At 44.1% G+C, this 15,262-nt stretch overlaps 1 protein-coding gene across 11 annotated transcripts in view; it reads left to right on the top strand.

Moving 5' to 3' along the window:
- Positions 1 to 15,262, top strand: part of SERTAD2 (SERTA domain containing 2) — an 85,130-nt gene that overhangs the window by 20,883 nt on the left and 48,985 nt on the right. The window contains exon 2 of one of the 11 annotated variants that reach the window (XR_012673219.1): positions 1 to 15,262. This exon is cut by the window's left edge and continues 17,008 nt beyond it. The exons of the other annotated variants lie outside the window; for them this stretch is intronic. The gene's annotated coding sequence lies outside the window, so the exon portion shown is untranslated. 11 annotated transcript variants of the gene reach the window in all.

Below are 15,262 nucleotides of genomic sequence, written 5' to 3'. Positions count from 1 at the left end.
CGATTTCTATTACTGGGATATAAGTTGTTGAGGCCCCAAACTGCGACCACAAACAGAAAAGGTTTACTTGGTTATTCATCATTGTCAAATTAGGCTAGAATAAAGGTACCATTTTATAGAGCTGGTTTCAGATAAGGCCTTTAGAAAAGTAGCTGTTTTCCTGCAATGCTACAAATGCCTTGACTGCAAAGTTAGCGAAGCCTCCGTTGCATTTCTGAAACAGAGCCACTGTGACTTAAATTTAATAACAGATGGTTCTCCTCATAACCCGACAGTTGAAAGAGACTTTTCTATTGTTCAGTACTACCACTGAAAACACATTTCCATTATGAACTTACAGTACTGTTATGCCAAAACCAACAGTTAAAAATGAATGGTTTGCTCTGGTAACAGGACAAAACAAACATGAAAATCATTGTGTTGTGTGACAAAAAATCGGAATATTAAAGCAAAAAAGGTTGATAAGCCTACCAGAATAACTATTTGATGGGTTATTCTTGAATCAATGACACTTCCAAGCAAATATTTCAAGGATATAAAGAATAGTACATCGACTTCTGCTTGTTTCTTGTGCTGCTGCAAAGATAGGAAGAAGTTCATATTCCATCTAGGTCCTGTCACGAGGGATTTACAGAGTTTTGTGAAATCCTGGAAGGGAATGTGAATAACTGCCAATATTAACATTTTCTAATGTACAAATTTTTACATCTGCTTTTAGGGTATATTCAGACTAGGTTAATGATAAAATCTGCCTTAGTAGGGAGGGTCAAGAATGCGAGAGGGAAAGGAAAATCGGACTTTTTCTAGGATGGTGTCTGTCCTGTTGGTAGCTTTTGAGCCTTTTGACCAAATCTGATGGAGATGCACAAGTCTCAAAGATTCACAACTTCTGTGAAAGTGGGCAAGAAAACGAGGATCTGTCTGAGCCCATACTTCTCAATGAATTCATAGAGATCAAAAGCAAGTGTGGCACAGATCTGTGTATTGCGTTAAGAGAATGATACAACTGGGATTGCTGATCTTGCAGAGGGGAAGGAAAGGGTGAACAGCAGCTCTTTCAAAACCAGGGAAGTCCTGACTTTCTGCGAGTCTAACTGTCCTTGGAGACTCGTGTGGCTGCTTGACATCCTGCTCCCCAGAGGGGCTGGCATGTGGCAGGGCCTGACCGTTCTTGATTTATGAGAAAAGCCCAGGACTGTTTTAGAAAAGACCAGAAGCCAAGCAGTCAGAAAGCTTGTGCTTGAGAGCTTGCAGTAGCACAAGGGTTGATGGCTCAGGTAAGAAATTTGTTCAAGAGGAATTGGCTGGAGCAGAACTTTCCTAAATTTCAGGCTAAATAGCCAGGCTGGCCATAGGTGAGCTGACAACTGGCTGTGGGCAGAATCAGAGCTCTCCTGCAGCGCAGGAGACGTGAGGTGGATGGTGAGGCCCCTGGAGCTGCCTCGATGTGGCGAGGTGACCTTACCCCAGCTGCGGACTTCTTACATTTCAGGGCCCGTGGGCAACTCCAGCATCATAACTTTGGCCCCATGCAAATGTGAACTTGTCAGTGTGTAGGAGAAAGGCAGGCATCTTCAGTTGTCCTTCCCAGGCAGGTATGACACAGGCTGGGCAGTGTTACCTTGCATAGAAAGTTTGGAGCAGGTTGCCTTAGGTGTGTTTATTATCTCTTTCCTTTTCCGTGGTCTGGTGGCAGGCTGCTAGACTGTCAGTGCCTTCCCTACAGCCTGCCTCCTTTTCTGGGGTCTGGCTTGTGCCTGGAGTGGGTGAAATTGTGACTTGTAGGACTGCAAAACTTTTACAGCGGTCTTAGCTGAGCAGGGATCTCGTCCTAGGTCATTTTAGCAGTACTGTGCGTTGCACGGGGCTTGTCACAACCCCCAGCAGAACTTCCCCTTCCAAAAACTGTACCAGCAACTAGCTAAGGCAGTTAATCTCTCAGCTGCAGCCTCACTGAAGATCTGTTATGCCATGAGTGGGAGGAGACGTGCAGTAGGAAAGTTTCTTTATGTTCCTTTTTTTTTTTTTTTTCCTTCCTTTACTGTCTCTCATCTTGTCCAACCAGCCTGCTACTGCTCTAAGTAGGGAGATGAGCTGGTGGGAAAGGCCTGTGCACTTTGCCTCTACCTCCAAGTGGGTAACATTTGCATTTGCTGCCAGTGGTAAGAGTTAGCCAGAACTGCTCACACTAGCCTTGACCTAAACCACAAGTCAGAGACACGTTGCAGCATGTTTCCTCTTGCTGGGAACTTGCAGAATGGCCTTTTGGATAGCCAGCTCTGCTTGGCTCTTTTGTTCATGTAACAGAGTTTACTGGATGGCTGTGGAGGTTATGGTTCACTTTGTATTGAGCGAAGTATTAAGTTTAGCTTTAATGTGGCCAGGGATCCAATAATATGGAATTTTAACCAGTTGCAAAAAACCTTGAATTTGCTTTTGGTTTTATGGAGGCTAAAAAGGCTCCCAAATAGGCTGGTCTGCTATCAAGGTGTAATTTTGGTATGATTTTGTCATGCATCTTAAAAGGTATTGTCCTTCCTCAAAGATTCAGCAAAATCAGCCCCTTCAAAGTAATCTTGCAAGGCTTCTAAAGAAACGATGCTGGGTACTTTTCTTTGCTCTCTGATTATTTTTTGATCCTTGCAGGTTGATATTTTCAAGATTTCCATGTAACATAAGGGGCTAAAAACCAAAAGAAAAAGAGTGAAGCTGAAGTTCTTATTTAATCACTTCTCAGTATTTGGCAACACTGCATGCTCCTGCCTTTGCCCCTTCTGTGCTTCTATAATGGTCGCAACTTTTCTGAATAGTAAAGAATCATCATAAGGATGGTCTCTCTCCGTACTTGATCGCAACGTGAGATGGGAGCAGACTGCACAAACAGCTCTGGGCAGGACTGAGGGAGGGAGGATTCTTACCAGCATTTACCACTGGAGCTTTGCTGCTTTATAAGGCAAGAGCTGCTCCCTGACCTGTTCTGTCTCTGCTACAGCACGCACATCAGCGAGTTTAATGAGGTGGAGGACAGTCCCCAGTAGATGTTGGGGATTTGGGGTTTTCTTGTTTGTTTTAAGACAATTCTACAAAGTGAAGGAGCAGAATTACTCTGCAACTCGCATCGGCTCTGTCTAAACTCAAAAATCCAAGAGCAATTCCCAGGTTTGGTTTCATACCTTGGCCAGGTCCTCACAGCTTATTGGCATAAAGTCTCGGTTTCCAACTGAGGGACACCAGCAAAAGCAAAAAGGAAGGGAGCCACAGTGATCCTGCTTCATAGCTTAGAGATAGCAGCCATGGCCTACACCTTCCTTTGTTTTTTTTCTCTTTAATTATTATCTTTTTTTTCCCCCCAGTGGGCACAGGGTCCTGTGGAGCATGGGATGCCTTCGCACCCCCTTCCTTGCTCATGTCTCACTGAACAGAAGACCAGTCTCACCCTGAGGGATCCCAAAGTTCCCCACAGCCTTTCACAGACTGGAAAGGTTCTCCTCCTTGTTTGGCCTTTTTAAGGGTAGTATCAAGCACAGAAAACTTACTGATTTCTTCTTGTTGGCAATGCCATGAAAGCCTAACAGGGAGGAAGAAATCAAGAAAACCAGAGCAGAGGGTGGGGTAAACTGAGCAGGAGGAATCAGACTTTTATGGATCTACACAGAGCAAAACAAGGATTTGTGTGCTATTTGGACAGTCAGGTAAAGTACACAGCCCTCTGTTCAGCTCCACGGTACTGTTGCTCCCTGTGGAGGCCCCCCAATTTTACCTCTGCAAATGCCTTGTGGATTTTTTCCACCCTGAATAAAACAGTATGGTTATTTAAAAAACAAACAACAACAACAAAAAACCAAAACAAACAAACAAAAACCAACAAACAAACCAAACCCAAAAAAGGTCTGGCAGCTGAAATGCCTGTTTCTACCACTAAAAACTCAATTTTCTCATTACTACAATAATGTGTTGAATTAAAATGGCTGAAGACCTTCTTTAATTAAAATACTGATTTTATTTTTCTTTTTGGTAGCAATAATAGTCAAGTAATGGCATGCCGACAAAGACGGCTTTGAATGAGTAGCAGTCCTGAGGGGTGCCATCCTGCTTCCCCCCCCAGGGCCATCTCCCAGTTCTTGATGAAGAAAACAAGTTGCTGCCTCTTCAAGATTTTTCTTGTCCTTTGTGTTGGTGACAGGCTTAAGTGTTAGTAACATCTGCTGGCCCGAGCTTGCTCCCTCCTGCAGCGCTCGTCTCAGGCAGGGCTGCGCGGAGGAGCGAGGAGCTGCGGGCACCCTGTGCCAAGCACCCAGTGTGGCTTCACCAACGAAAGCCTTCAGCAGAACTGCGTCTGCGATAGCAGCAGCACAGGCTCGGCACGACTGGCAGGGCTCTGCTTATCTCTTGGTAGTTTCTTAGGCCCTGACTCTCACAAGCGGCAGGGCTTTTTTTTTTTTCTTTTTGAATAATCAATGTTGTTTTAAGCAAAACAGCCAAGGGGGATAAACAGATCAACATGTGGATCTTAAAACATTTTCTATTAGCTTTAACTTAGAAAGTTACTATAAATGACAGATATTACAGAGAACACTTTTCTTTCACAATCAGTTCTTTAACTTGTTTCAGTGTCTCAACAACATTTTGTGAGTCACTAGTTTTTCTTTTTTTCTTTGCTCTGTCAGGTTTCCTTGAGGGTGGCAGTATTTTCCAGAGCAACTGGGAGGGAAAGTATATCTGTATGTATTTTAACAGGGACATAGCATCTGTAAAGGCACAAGAAAATGAGCAGACTGTAAAGACTGATGCAGACCATGCTTTATTTATTTTGTAGTTTTTTGCTCCAGAGTTGGCTAGGTTTCCGTTTGGATGGAAGGGACAAAAAGTATTTTGGTTTGTTCTGCTTTTTTAAAGTAAGGCGTAGGTTACTCTGCTGCCTCCTAAGACTGGTTGGTTGTTTACTTTTATTTTTTTCATCAAATTAAAAAAAAAACTACTGAAGGACTATGTGGAGATTTGGTCTATTTCATGCGTGAAGTCAATGGGAAAAAACCCTGATGTGCATCTAAGAGTAAAATTTATCTCAGACTTGTCAGCTCCTAACAAGTAGTGATCTTGCTGCTCGCTCTTACGTTGTACAGTGCCTGCGATATACGGAGGAAAAACAGACAGTGATGCGATGGTGTGCTTCAGATCCATTTTTTGGGGGTGGGGGAGCCGTGGGGAGTTCCTGGGGTTATTTTATGTGCAATTTCCTGATGTGAGAAGTTTTAAAGACTCTTGTAATGATTTATCTGGAGATTTTCTTCTAACAACATCAAGAGGCAGCCTGAAATTGTACTATCCTATACTTCATTCAAATCAGCCTTATACAATAATCCAGTTGTTTCTTCCTTCTAAGTACACAGTGAGTGTGTGCGGCGATGATCCTGGAGTCTGCGGGCGGCTGCAACAGAAAAGGACTTTCTTGGTTTGCTTTTGCTTTCTTTTCCTGCCCCCTCCATTTTCATATATGTTTTTTAGAAGGCTGAGTTTCTGATGGACTACTTATTGCAAGATCAGTGGAAAGTGAAACTGTGTTTGGGGGCTTGTTTTGTTAATTCTTTTGGTTTTCATATAGCACTCTATCAAAGGCACTGTTCTTAATATTAAAAACAACCCAGTGGACTGAGAAATTAAAAATGTCAATCGATAAAAATGAAAATCTGAACTTTATCTGTAGGAAATATTAATAAGAGAAGCTGAGTATGTCTCCCACCAACCCCATCCTCCGCAGAATGCCAAACGCAGTCACTTTGCATCATTTAGGAATAACCCTGAAGTACCTCTAGTAGCTGAAAGTGAAAAGATTAGAAATCAAGTTGATAATACAGTTTCTTTTCAAATGCTTCCTCTAAATGTTTAATGCTGTGTCCCTGAGGAAGTCCCATTATTAAAGCTGCGTGACTATGAAATCACCTTGACTCTGAGGGGTAGATTTGAGAGTTCTGGGGATTTTCCTCATCTGACTCTTACAGCTTCCTTTCATTGCAATGATTACAAAGTTCTTTGCACAACATACCCCTCAGAGTTTATATCATCTCCAGTCAAGTCAAATTAACAGGGGTGGCAGGAATTACCGCGTGTACTCTAGGCGTATAAACCCAATCATGTTACTAACTGATCCTAAAGGTTCCCGGAAACTTCTTCCAAAGGGTTTTAGAGCTTGTTCACAAATAAATGCTGAAAAAGAGTTTCTGTGCTTTTCAGACGCCTTTTTCCCCATGCTACCTTAATAACGTTAACAAAAATAACTCAACAGTGCATGCTTCGAATAGACTTAATCACAGAAGATCCTAACACACTTTGCAAACGATACATACTTGAACACGAGAACTGTTCCCCTCTGCTCTGACACTCAGCCTGGCGTGAGGTGGAACGCAGCAGCCGTTTGACAGTGTAACAGCACAGAAGGCATTGGGATGAGAAGTAGGAGAACTCCACTGTGTCCTGTAGAAACTATGAAGAATTTAAGGTAACTCAAAATGGAAGCTGATCAGGACATGAGAGTTTAACAGTTGGCTGATTGAGAAGTTTCATTTCTCTGCAAAGTGCAAACTGTTGGTTTGGTCACTCCCCGCCCCCCGAGGTATGAAAACCTGCTCGTTCTTTGGTTCAGTTTTACTCCAGGTTTGGTTATAGGGCAGTTAGTGAGCCAAGGCATGGGGTACGCAAGGCGATGTACAAGGTGCTCAGCCTTATCCCCTCCTATGTGGATAGTGTGGTATCTGCTTTGAAAGTGGAGTTATCTGTGTTGCATAAGGGCATCTTATGCCTCCTTCGATATCTACACAGAGAGTTGTTAGGCTGTAAGATACCGTGCTGCAGATACGCAGCCAGCCGGGTGACTGTATAGCAGCTTCCCTGGGGGTAGGCAGTCCATGAGAGAAAAGAGCAGTGCTGCTACTTCACTACCAGTTCTAGTATCTGCAGCACTTGGATCTTTCCCTGGGGGCCTCTCCTTTGCGTATTGACCCAACCTGACCCTGCTTGCCTTGCAGGAACTGCCTAGATCACAGCTAAAGGTGGTATGGCTGTAGGCATGAAAGTGTAAGGTCTGACACTGATTGTATCAACGAGCAGGAAGCCTTACACTGCTCTATGTGTTCTTAATGAATGCTGAAGCCAAAACATTCATGCATTTCTCTTTTCATCTGTTATCAGTAGAGCATATTTAACAGTTGTTTGAAAACTACATGATTAAAAAAAAAAAAGGCCAAACCCCCTTAATTAAACCGTTTCCAAAGTGTTGTTCTGATTCAGGATGGGCATGAACATGGGCAGAATACCCTCATGGTTTTCTGACAGGATCATTCAGCCTGAAATTGAAGTGACCTCATTCTGGAGGGCTGCAAAGAGCTCAGGCTCTGCATTTTTTTCTTGCCATGGTCGCTGATGATTTTTAAACTGTTAGCAAGACCTTCGGTGGGTGATGTACCAAAAAGCTTGCAGGGACAAAAATTACCTATGAATTCACCAAAGGGAAGCTATGTGTGTGTAGGTTCCAGGGAGAAGAGGATGTCTTTGGATTTTGGTTATTTCAGCTTGGGCTTTGTGGTGTAGTTTGTCTGGTCCCTTGAGCTGCCGCTCTCTGACAGTGAGTTCATGTTTCAGCTTTTTTTCAGTTGATTTGATTTTGCATAACGGGTCAAATTTTTTCCTTAGTTATGATCAGACAGTGCTGATGGGTTTATTAGGGCTGGTTTTGGGGTATAACTCAAGGTATAATGTGGTCCTTTGTGCTTAGGTATACATGAGCACAGAAATATTTTTAGTGACGTGTTCCCACTTGAAGTGCATGCTCTTCAAGCATTGGTTTTGTTTGGTTGTATATACCAAAAATGCTTTCTCTTCTGTTTTCCTCTTTCTGTTCCAGAAACTGACTGGTCAAAGATCTGTGTGACTTCAGGTTTTCTTTTTCATAAATTTTCCATTACCTTAACATTTTCTGGGGTGAATTGGGCAAATTTCATTAGTGATTTTAATGAGCCTGGGATAGAAGTTAGGCATAAATGTCACAAAATTCAGTATCTGTGCATGATTTCAAAACTAAACCAAGCAAAACTAGAAGCTTTGTTTTCAGATCTGAAGACAACTCAAATTGCAAAGCAAAACAAAAAGAAGGTCTGGTGCTTCTAATGCTGCTGAAGTTAGTGCAGTTTTTTGAAGCCACCAGCCACTAAAACATACTGATTACTCCAAGGAGATGATAATGTTTTTGGAAGTCAGCTGAACAGTTGGTATGAAACTTGGGCTCTGGAAAGTCAGCTGCTACTGACTCTACTGGAGTCAGTGTCACCTGCCGACCCTTTTTTTTTAAAGGGTTTAGACTCGGTGTGCAAAGGGGGTAGAAGATATGTTCCTTCACATAACTGGAGGCATGGGTGTGTGACTATAAGAGTTGCCACTGCCCAGAGGCAGAGACTTAGAATAATTAAGCAGGAGCACAGACACCTAAAGAGAGAGAGAATTACCAATAACTAGACATACGAAATTAAACCAACTGGTGATTCTAGTTTCAGGTAGTGACTGTACTGGTTTCACATGGCAGAGACAGTGTACACAGGGAGCGTTAGGTTACAGTGCCAGCAATAGCTTTCCAAGTACCACTCAGACAGCCACAATTGATTGATTTTGCGCCTCTAATTTTGACTTCTTTTGATCAGTGGGAAAACCAGATTCCTTTAGGCCAAGGGACCAAACCCCACTATCTTGCAGTTGCGAGTAGAGCCTGGTTCTCTCCAAACTGCATTGCGAGTTGTTGTATCATGTGTGACTCATGGCCTAATTAAACAGTCTCAAAAAGAATACAATCCCAGTGTTAGTTGTGTTTTTACTAAGCATATCCAAGTATTTTTCTGTCTCTTGGAAAGTCGGATACATGGTGTTAAATCATCTGCCTGCCTGACAGCAGATTGCCAAACCATAAGTGATATCTGTCATGAGTGTGCAGAACTGGGCTGTCCTGTGAGCACGCTGGATGGCTGCCTAGGATGGCTGGTTTGGAAGGGGAAATTTCTGGGGCTTATCAACAAGTACCCGCACCTGAGTGTTAGTTAGGCCCTCACTTCTTGGATGTGCATGTCTGTGTTGAGTGTATGAGAAAAAACAGCTGTGGAAAGTAAAGCTTCTGATTCTCTGTGCGAGTATAATGGAGGAAAGAAGCAGCAAAATGTATTTTGCTTAGCAGAGTAACCATTCAATTTTGGGGGGTACTGTGCCTGTGAAATACAACATTTTGGCATGCTGAGTAGGATGCTCCAAGGGATGCATAGTCTTAGTGCTCTTTTTTTTTTAAATTTGGTCCTTGGTGAAAAGCCAGACCTACTATAGGTAAAATTTCCATCTGTGATCCTCTTGCTTCTAACCTGGTTGAGCTCTTAGATCTGCTAACTTGTAGCTTTGAGTCTCTGCCTGTGGTGCAGAGCTGTTTGTGCATCTTGCGCTCCTGTTCGTTCATCAAAAACCAGTTGGTGCCAATAGAAGTATCTTTCCAGGCCGAGGCGCTTTTAAATGAAACACCTAATTTTTATTGTTTGGTATCTAATGTTTTATGACTACAGACTGTTGTGAGAATATCAATGACATCAGAGACTTTCATCCCTTTGAATTATCCTCTTTTTGGATGTGTTTGCGTTAAGTCTTGCCTATGTTATGCGGACTTCCATCTTTTCTCTGCTGCCCCAAATTGATTATGCTACGCTAATACCTTTTTTGGATTTTAAAGCTGGCTTGTGTTGTTTTTTCATTTGAGTTTACTGGTTTCTTTAAAGGGGAAAATTTGTTGGTTAATTCTTAACCTACCCAATAGCGTAGGTGCTTTGCAGAATAGTTTTTAAAAAATCCCCCCAAAACAGGTGTCTTCCAGTGGACTGGAATACAGGAGAGGAGAACAGGGGGTGTGCAGGATGGGAGGGTAACTCATGAGACCCGAGTTGAGTGCCCAGCCCTTAGACAATTCCCTTTGCTGTACTGCATTTGCTATTCCCTTTGCTCTGTTTAATTTCTGATGATTATATTTCTTTTTCCCATCCCTCTGACATATCTGTTTAGCTTCTAAGATGTGTGGCACAGAATTGCGTGTCCAGGCATGGGTGTATGTGCAGAGCAGAACCCCAGTGAATCTCCCTGCTCGGGGAGAGGACAGCAGTGACAGCGTTATCATCCTGCAGCTGCCGCGATTATATTCCTATCTTGGGAGCTCCTGTATTTGAGGTTGCTTGTCTCTAGGTAACTCCTCAGTGTAGGAACAAGAAAACCACACTCCTCTGCAAGTTGCTGCAGCACATGTAACCTCCTAGGAGCATCCTGCCACAGCCAGTCCTCTCCTTCCCTGAGGCTCCGTGATCACTTCGGCCCATATTACACATGCTGTCTGAGGAGGTGCAGTGCTGGTTAGCCGGGAGCCCCAAATTCCATTAACCAGACCCACCAGGATGACTTCACTGTCACCCCTTTTCTGGTGAGGTTTAGGGGATTTGCTGGCTTGTCTGCAGGTGTTAAAAGGCTTTGCTACTTCAATTCTGTCTCGACAGATTTCCCTCTGAAAGCGATGTAGTACTGCAGCTGCATCTGCCTCAGCGTGGTCTTGCCTAATCTGCGTGCTGCCGTGAAGCCTCCTGGCTTTTGCCATCTCTGGGAAAACTACCTCTGTAATAGTAATCTGCTGTATCTGACTTACAGCTGCAAGATGCTTTCTTTTTTTCCTTCCTGCTGCATCCTTCTTACCTTTATTCAATAACTAGACAGTAGGTGCTTTCTGTAGTTGGTGCTTTCCTCCCCTGTTCCCTTGCTATCAAGCGCACATCACATGATAGCAGGCCTCACCCAGACCCAAGCGGCTGCCTATCACAGCGTGTCGTCAGCTGGCACCGTTCCCAATTCTCCAGAGCTGGCAACTGTCCTTTTTTCTTTGAGCTCTGATAACGGGAACAGATTAGCAGTGGGAGCAGCCGGAGCACTGCTTTATGGGGCTTTACTCCTGTATACCTCCGGTTTTCCACAAATCTTGCCAAGTGAGTTTCCTGATCGTGGGCTATGTCATTTGCTATGCTCCCCTTCCCTGCCCCCACCCATTTCCTGACATCACTTTTATTTTAAATCCTTCTGTAGCAGTGGTCCAGTTCTGCTGGAGCACTCCACCCAGGACTTCCGAATGCAGTAAATCTTGCTGAGCAGGGGACTTATATGGTGTACGGAGCTAGAAAAACTACAAAGCTTTGTTGAGCTTAGGAAACAAATCCTAATAAAATGATTAAGAGTACTGAACTCTTTTTTCTTTCTTTTTTTTTCTTTCCATACTGTGTAAACTTCGTTTGGTGAGGCTGCTCTACCCTAAGTAGAAACAAACTGCAATCTCCTGCGGCAATTTTTAAATGATCTGCCATAAAGAAATAAATAAAATACATTCTTACTGCTTTAAGTGGTCCACTCACAGTACCTTTCTAGACTGTCATCATCATCTTGCAAAATGCCATGGGCAGTGTTTAGTTTGCCAGTGGTTATACCATCTGGCCTCAGAGGTAGAAGTTGGTCATTCTGGGGCTGAAACTGTCCAAGGCAAAGGTTTGTAGTGCTGGTGATTATGGTAATCTCTTGGCAATCTTGCTGACATAGACAATGCTAAGTGAGGGTTTTTTAATTCATAAGGAAAAAGTTGGAGCCCCCACTGGCATTATGACCAGCTACTTCTCTGCTGGAGGTCCCCAAGGTCCAGGATTTCCTTACTTTCCTGGCATTTGGGCTTGTCCCATGTGCCTGCTGATTCAAATCATAAAAGTAGACACAGGCTGGGTTTCATTCTTTGCTTTTCTGTTAAGCATGGACACTGGGAGTAAAAGGAGATGTCAAATTTTGAGCATCGTTTTTCCCAGTGTAAAGTCAAAGTCTTTCCAGCTGCGTAACTGGGAGAGGGATCAGTTGGATTTGAGTCAGATGTGTTTGTAACTGGTCCCAGCATGCTCCTGTTCATAAGAAAACTAATTTATTTAAACAGTGGGCAATTGATGGAATTTATAGCCCAGTACTATGTGCTACAGGATTAATAAGCAGCGTCGTGTAGGACACCTGCAATTTGCTGCCCTGAAACACTGCTTGGGAACAAAGCACCCTTCTGCCATATTGCCTGTGAGCTATGGATGGTGACCAGACGCTCTTGCAGCCCAGGGCGTGTTTGCTGCTCTTTCACAGGGAGGAGAGGAAGGCTGAGTGGGGTAACTTGTGTGTGAAATGCCCTCAGGTCCTTTCTTCCAGATCAGTTGTCTTACGCAAACATAGCCACCCCTTCTGCCTACCTCTGTCTCCTTGCCTTTAGCCACAGTTGAGTTTTTGCTCACTTTGTATCAGTCTAAAGATACCTGCCTTCATAGTGTAGTGTCAAAGCCCTTGGGAGAAACAATGCCTGGTGGAAAAGACGTCTTGTGTGGATTTAACTGGCTTTGATGAATACTGCAGAAGGAGTGATGCTTGCTGGTGAAAGTTTTTAGGGGACCCTGCCAGTTACTTCTTCTGGATGCTCCACCATCATGATCAGACAAATGCTCCTTTTTGTTTTTGTCTTGCTGAGGATTTAGCACTTTTTTTTTTTAAATCAGCTATGGTTGTCTCCCTCTGGATTGAATTGCAGCATGGCACTTGATCTGAATTATTTTTATTATGTCCTGTGGCAGAGCACAGTGGTCCATCGTGCAGAGCATGTTTGCATGACACCCTTGGCATCCTCATCTTCCATGCTTTATCGTGGCTCTCAGGTTACTTCCAGAGGAAATTCCAGGGACTGGCTGTTGTGGGGTGCAATCTCACGAATGCACTAGGACCACTCTGTGTCCACAGTGGTCAATTCCTGCGTGTGCTCCCCAGAAGTGACACACAGTGGGGATTTTTCTGCTAATTACACTTGCAAATGATACAGGGAGGAGCTCTGAGCTTTCTGGAGAACAGGGTTAGGATTCAAAATGTTGACCAAGTGGAGAAATCACCTGGAAAAAATAAGAGGTGATTCAGAAAAGGACGAGCACAAAGTTGTAAACTTAGGCGAGAATAACGGACCGCCCAGATACAAAATGGGAGATGGCTGGCTGAGCAGCAGCTCTGCAGAAAGGGGCTGGAGTTGATGGTGGGTTGACCGTGAGTCACCGGGCTCGTACAGTTGTGAAAAAGGCAAGCTGAGGTTTATAAGCAAGAGGGTGCAGCCATCCTTCCATTCAGCTCAGCCTGGTGAAGTCTCAGCTGGAGTCTTGAACCAGTTTTCGGCTCACAGCCTTCAAAAACAGCAAAACAACTCAGAAGTGGGCCAAAAAAAAAAATCTAGAGGAAAATAGCATGAATGGGTGATTTAGCAGACATGACCTATGAGGAGAAAATGAAGGTGCTGGGGTTGTTCAGTCTATAGAATTAAAAACTGAGGGGATGGATGGCCATGATAGTACCTGTAAAATGTAGGAGGGAATAAACTGTTTAGCACGTACCTTGGGAACAGGACTGTATACTTGTGTCTCGTGGGAGCTGAGTGCAGGGCAGTCTTGGTGGCACGTTGCCACCAGAAATCCACGGAAGCCTCTTTCTTTTTTTAGCAAATGTATTTGTCTGGGTCTGTGTTTCTGTGGCGATGTCCCTCCCTTCTTCTCTTCTGTTTTGTGGTGGCCAGCCTGAGAAACACAGGAGAGCCGTCTCTCGTCCTGTAAGCCGAGGAGAGTAGGCCAGCTGCAGAGCTGACCTGCACCTCTGATCAATACGTGTAATGGCAAAGCTCGCCCCGTGCTTTCACGCTGAGAAGGCAATGCATTAGTATCCAGGTGCGGCTCCACAGATGCTTGGTCAGAGGTATGCTCTGACATCAGGCGATGAGATTTTTGGCTTTTGATGCAGGGAAATTGAACATTTGGATTTGGCCTGCGCAAGAAGCCCAGTCATTTTTCTCTGGAGTTTGAAGGCAGGGGAGGTGACCAGGGAGAAAGCAAGAATGCTGCTTTAGACTTGCTGCAGGACTTAATGGTAAGAGCACACAGATACAAGCTCTCAGGATATGACAGATGCATCCTGACAGACAACCCTTTAGCACCAGCAGTCAAAAGGCGGTGGTCGCATTGCTGCGAGGGTTTCTTTCCATCTTTTAGGGAGATTTTTGTCTTGGGGACAGGCTCGCTCTCCTCCATCATGTGGCAGCTACCGCAGCAAAGCAATATTAGGAAGTAACATTTTAGCTGTCTTCCACGTGATTAGTCCTGCTTGAGGGAGGGGGAAGGGCCCTCACACTCTCTATTAATCATTTCTTCTTTCCTCCTCCCATCTGCTCAGTGATTCTCTTGCTCTTGCATACACCACTAATATTTGATCACTTTATTTCTCTCTCTCTCTCTCTCTCTGCTTGTTGGTTCTTTCTCGAGTCTCTGCCCTCCTTGCTCCCAGCTTCTTGCAGAGGTGCTACCCAATGACCTGATTCTCTCCCCTAGCTCCCTTTAAAAAAAAGGAAGAAAAAAAAAAAAAAAAAAAAGACAAAAGGAAAAAATACTTCAAAGTGTCCAGTGCCTCCTTCCCCTCTCCCTGGACATTATGCCTTTTCCTAGTGGTCAGCACCTTCAGCCAAAGTTGTGGAGCACGTGTGGGCAGTGCCTGCTTCCCTCTCCTCCTCTTTGTGCCCTCCCCAGAGGCAGCAAGTCTGACTCCTCCTCCACCTCCTTCTCTTCCAGCTGCTTTCACTAGCCTCCTAGCTCTTCTTGGCAATGAGGAGCCCGGACATCTGTAGAAGCAGCTGGAAGCAAGATGGAGAGCCAATATCCTGCAGCTCACCAGATCTCGACAAACCTCAACTCAGGAACCAACTGCTTAATTCGCTGTGTTTTTGTACTATTTAGTTTGCACTGCACACTGCTCGTTTCTCACCATCCCGACAAAGCTATGGCTTTTTTGATGTATGTCATTTCATAGCTATAGCATGCTGTTTTAGAAATCTTGTAGCCAGTCTGTAAAAATGAGTGCTGTTATGCTATAGTGAAAGAAGGCAAAGTTAAGCTTTGTTTCCACCTGGGTGTTCAACATTACCTGCCAGTATCATCATATGGCTCTAAGGACAGGATTTAATCCTGCATTAACTAAAATTTGACCTCTGTCAAACAACCAGTGGTACCACAAATTCGTATTCCTGAGAACGCAGCAAAAGTACTTTCGCTGGTTCCCTGTCACTTTCCCACCTGATTTACATCAAAACCTTCCTGGGAAGATGACTCGGGTGATATTCTGAAAG

This window comes from Calonectris borealis, chromosome 3, assembly GCF_964195595.1.
Source record: "Calonectris borealis chromosome 3, bCalBor7.hap1.2, whole genome shotgun sequence".
Classification (NCBI taxonomy): domain Eukaryota; kingdom Metazoa; phylum Chordata; class Aves; order Procellariiformes; family Procellariidae; genus Calonectris; species Calonectris borealis.
The sequence above is the reverse complement of the archived record's forward strand: the minus strand, read 5'-3'. Positions and strand labels throughout refer to the sequence as shown.